Below are 5,512 nucleotides of genomic sequence, written 5' to 3'. Positions count from 1 at the left end.
ACCCATGTTGGTAATAACCACATCTAGGATATTGCTGGCCCTGGTGGGGATGTGAATAAGTTGATACAAGGTGTTGGAATTTATGAATTCCAGAAAACATTGAGTAAAAGAGTTGGTACATGAGTAGTTTTCTCAGTTAATGGTGGGGTTGTTGAAATCGCCCATTATTAGGGTGTTGGTTTGTACCCTAATATTTTCCAGTGTATCAAGAAATGAGGAGTGGGAATCCTGGGGCATGGTGGGGGATCTGTAGCAAGTTACAGTTTGGATTGCGGTCTTGCCCAGATTTAGTTGCACTTGGATAATCTCGGATGCATCATGCTGAGCAACTAGCCTGGAGATGTGGATATCCTTAATGAATATGGACACGCCTCCACCTTTAGTGTTTTGGTCCAGGTTTGGTGGCCAAAAGGTGTGGTATGAATTATAGCCTGGTAAAGCAGGTGTGCTCTCTGGAGCCTTGAACCAGGTCTCTGTCACTGCACAGATGTCAATATTCTCCATTTTAAGGAGTGTCTCAAGTGAATGCATTTTGAGGTTTAGATTTCTAGCATTGAGTAGCATTACCATCAGATTTTGCTTGGTTGTACCTGTTACAGTGGTGAATTTGTCATTTCAACCTTGCCTAAAAAGGCACTATAGGGGTGACAAGAGCCTTAGCCAGTAAAAGGAATCCCAAAGGTGACAGGTGCAGACCATCTCTGGCAAAGCATCGTGGTCTGTCCATCATGTCATATTTGTACTTGTGGAGTGACCTGAGTGCGTGAATTATGTGGCAGATCCTGACACCTGACAGGCAGCTGACAGTAACTTTCTCCTTGTTTAGCCCGGTGAGTGGAACATCAGTGTGCCTGACTATAGAGTCACCTATGACTAGAGTGTTGGGTACGTTGTTATGCTTTATGGGCTGTGGTTGAGTGGCACACTGAGTTTGTGGGCTATGGGTCATTTGGGTTGTGTTGGGGGCGTTGCTTGCATTTCTGCTTTGGAGGCCTTCTGTTGCTTGAGCAGATTTTTATTGAAAGCCTCCTCGAATGTAGGTGTGTGTTTTGTGTTGCTATGTGTGTGTTTTGGTGGTGTAGGTTTTGAGGGACTATGTGATGAGTATGATGTGGTGCAAATGTTTATCTTCTCCTCTTGACTGTCTAGTCCAGTCTTGGGTGAAGAGAGCTTTGCTTCCAGTTTGGCTATATAAGTGCATCTCTCACAGGTTGTCGTGTTGGGTGGTAGGAGGAGAGGTTTATCTGTGTACATGAGGCAATTACTGTATTGCCCCAAGATGCCCAGATTCATTGGGTAGACAGGAGAAAACACCGGGAGGTGACCCTTAGACATGTCAGGATAGGTGCATATTTATTAAGTACTAAAAACTGTTTTCCTCTCGACAAGTGAGGAAAGTTGAATGCTGTAGTAATTTGTAGCTTATTTAGTGCTTACAATGAGTTCTGAACAAGTGCTGAGCTGAAAGAAACTGATTTGAGTGCTAAAACTAAAAAAAATGGGTAGTTCTAAGGGAAAATTTGAAGAGCAGACTGGTGGGTGGGTGTTCGAAAGACATGCGTAAATGCGCTGAAGGTTGAACGTCGAGCTGGCACCTCGGTGTTCGTGAAAATCTACTGCCAATCATTAGCGGACCGGAGTTCTGCTGTGGCAACCCCTAACTGGGAAAAGCCAAAAGACAACATCAACCAATTAACCAACAAAAAACTGAAAACTGATCCCAAGTATACATGACTAACTAGCCAACTAACTAAATAATTAACTATTTAAATTAATAAATAAACTAGACTTTTTTGTGCTGAGATAATATTTTGCACAACAGATTCTGGCAGGTCTCTTGTCACTCTGCATTTACCTTGCACAGTTTGTCTTCTCAGCTGAAATATATATCGACAAGATGATCAAGACATGACATCAAGACGTCTCATCTCAACCCCAACCATATACACACACCTCACATAGGGTCAGTTTTATGGGCATTATCTCTTCTGGCCCTACATTATTCATGTTCCTACCTAAAGCTTGGCATGCTGCTTATACTACCAAAAATTTAAGTAACAGTTTACCTCTGACTGGCATGTCTGTACCTATTTTTCTCTTGATTTTCTCTCATCATAATTACCTCAGCTTCAGTTCTAGTCATATCAATCCTCAGGTATTCCAATTTCGGCAATATTCCATCTGATTTGAAGAAGATTTGGTCAACTTAGTTGCCCAACCTAATTTGTAGAAAATTGCGAGTACAGACAATTAACCCTTTTATGTGCTAACCCACCAACCCTCTGTCTACGCTGTAAAAATGTAGTTCATTCTTATTACACACTGGAACAAATTTACTGAGACTAACATCTCTATCAGGCACAGTATCACTCCCTCATATTACTAAGATCTCTCAGATGTATTAACAAACCCATAGTGGTACGTCCGTTATACCATTCAGGTTTATGTGATATTCCCTAGAGCACTCACCAGCACACTCCCTCATAGTGGTACGTCCCTTATACCATTCAGATCTATGTCATATTCCCTAGAGCACTCACCAGCACACTCCCTCATAGTGGTACATCCCTCATGCCATTGAGATCTCTCACTGATATTCCCTAGAGCTGCTCATCAGCACACTCCCTCATAGGGGTACATCTCTCATGCCATTGAGATCTCTCACTGATATTCCCTGGAGCTGCTCACCAACACACTCCCTCATAGTGGTACATCCCTCATGCCACTGAGGTCTCTCACTGATATTCCTTGAAGCTGTTCAGAGGCATGTCCCCATAAGTTGTGCATCTCTCATATTGGGATTACTCTGTGATATCATTATAGTTTCTCAGCAACAGGGCATCCTTTCCTGCAACTGTTTTCACTTGCCTATTTTAATGTCTTCATACCTTTCTATATAATGATATGCTGCTAGCCTTGCAGAATAAGCCATCTTAGTCATTATGGCTACATATTATCCATAAAACTCTGCTAATCATAATTCCAGTTTTCAATCAATGTTTTGAAATTTTAAACTACTTCTTGAACATAATATTTTAGCAAACCCCTGCATCTGTAAATATATGTATATATATATATATATATATATATATATATATATATATATATATGTGTATATATATATATATATATATATATATATATATATATATATATATGCTTTTTAGCACATCCTTGCATCTTTGCATCTGTAAATATGTTTTGTTCATTTTTGTGTGATTTCATTCAACTGGGTTGTTCTTGAAAATCATTGCGGGAGATCAGTGTACAACCCTGGTAAATAAATTTAAATACGTAAATAAATAAATACATGCTTCCAATGGGGCTGGTCTCTAGGCTGGTACCCATGCCCTATTCAGGTGAAATGAGGACAGCAGTTCAGGGCATCACTTGTTGAAAGGCTATGCAAGTGGATGAATTTCCCACAGGATTTAGAAGAAATTGTTGAAAACACTTTCTGTTAAAGGAAAAGGAAACACTGCTGCTGCTTAGGGCAGGCAAAAGGCCCTTCTAAGCCTGAGAACTTTTTTCAGTTACAGTAGTTTACATGAAGATTAAGTTACTGTTAGGCTTAAACATGCTTTATCCATTGACATACACTATGCTAGTGAGATTTAGGAAAGGCAGACTTAATTTGGATTTATTTCATTATCTCATAGAAATTATACCCATGTAGAATAAATTAGAAACAATCAGGGTTTCCTCCAAGCTATGCTTTAAGAAAGTATTAAACTCCATTCACTGGGACTGCCTGTTTGAAATCTTGGAGTGTGTGGGCCAAAGTTTTTGAAAATGTGTCAACCTACGATGTAATGGGCAGTCAATAAGGTTACCCTTTTCATCAGTCAGCCAATACCATATTTTCCATCTCTATAGAGATAATAAGCATGCACCTATGCCCTTCTTCATTTGGTTGCATTAGAACTAGGACCTCTTATGATAAAACTGCATGCATGCTTTGTTTTCACTACATTAGCTGACAAGCTCATTCTGCTTCACGTTTTTCACAGAGATGATTAAGCATGACTCTGTACTTAGACTGAATACTATCAACTCTTCAAAACCTGTTCTGAAAGATTTTAGAAGACAGAGCTTGGAAATACACTGGAAAAATCATGCCTTCTTCTGCTGGACACACAGAGCCCAGAAAGGAGGTTGTCTCATTTTTTTGCTGTGTCAATTGTAGAATAGCAGGGGGTGATACTGGAACCCAGTATCACAAGCACAGTTAAAAGTAATTATAAAGTGCTCCTAAGTACATTTGGGCATATGTTTATTGGGTGGTTGACACCATATCTTTCATTTCAAGCCAAAGTCTCAGCAAATGTTTAAATCCAAATGATGACAGTCTTCAGTACATAAAATTCGTCATGCCCACGTCTGGCCTTATTTCTGAAGAGGCAGCCTGATCCGATTGTAGTTTTAATGAAGTACCTATATGAAAAACTGCAGAGACTTTCTTTTTTAGGCATCCTAGACTCTAAACGTTATACACTACATGAGAAAGAACATTTGAACAACACTAAAAAGCTAAGTTAACAGCACAGTGCATTAAATGATTGTTTTTTTTTTTCTGATGAGGAGCTCAGTGGCTATAAAGACTGAAGATGGCACCATATGTTGGCAAGACTGGATGGTTAAGGGCATGGAATTAGTAGTTCACTTGCTAAATTGGCAATGAATGGAAACGAGTCTTGGTGTTTGCTTTGGCACTACATATGCTAAAATTGGAATGTACAAAGAAGTTTAGCATGGCTTCTATGCACGGATAACAAGCAGATTCGGAAACATTCCATATATTTTGGTTGGCACATGGTAAAGAGGATTGCAGCTAGGAGTTTTAATGAGATACTTCCTGTAATAAAGGGTTTGATTCCCTCAGCTTTCATGTTCCTACTGTCTGAACTTGAGCTGGTCTTTTAACCAGACAGTGCACTGTGGCTATTAAGAATTTGGGCTTACAGCATTAATTGTTTTCTGGTCTATATATGTCATGAGATGGTCTGCATGTTCATGGGAAGTTTCAACAACTGAAGTATTCCATCTGAGAGGGGGGGGGGGATCCGTTTATACCTGTCCAGGAAGGAAGAAAATGGAGGAGACTGCAAAATGAGAGGTGACTCATTTTAGCTGGTATGATGGTTACCTTGAAACCCATACACACATCTCTGTGGTTGAATTAAACATTGAAGACTAAAGTAAAACTGATTTCATGAACTTTAACTGCCTCCTAACCTTTGAATGTGGTTCATTACTGTCATGATGTGAAAAAAATCTAAACCCATGTAGAAATTAAGAAAACAAATGAATTGTATTAATCTTTATTATATACCAGTTTCCCTAATCAATTAACCAACCAAGGTAATTATGCAAAGGTTGGGAGAAGCCTTCCCATCAGAATCAAAAGAGGCACAATGCAGTATCCTTTGTGGACAACTTACAAGTTGTGATCCAGTATGTTTACTGTATTTTCACCAATTTAAACATAAAAACTATGTGACGGGAATAATAT

At 39.4% G+C, this 5,512-nt stretch overlaps 1 non-coding gene across 1 annotated transcript; it reads left to right on the top strand.

Moving 5' to 3' along the window:
* The first annotated feature begins 4,699 nt into the window (after positions 1–4,699).
* LOC122799013 lies at positions 4,700–4,802 on the top strand. Its single transcript, XR_006364397.1, has one exon. It is a non-coding gene; the product is annotated as a U6 spliceosomal RNA (small nuclear RNA).
* The last annotated feature ends 710 nt before the right edge of the window (positions 4,803–5,512 follow it).

This window comes from Protopterus annectens, chromosome 3.part1 (genome assembly GCF_019279795.1).
Source record: "Protopterus annectens isolate FY-2018-M chromosome 3.part1, PAN1.0, whole genome shotgun sequence".
Classification (NCBI taxonomy): Eukaryota; Metazoa; Chordata; order Ceratodontiformes; family Protopteridae; genus Protopterus; species Protopterus annectens.
Note: the sequence above shows the minus strand (reverse complement) of the source record. Positions and strands in the feature narration are given on the sequence as shown.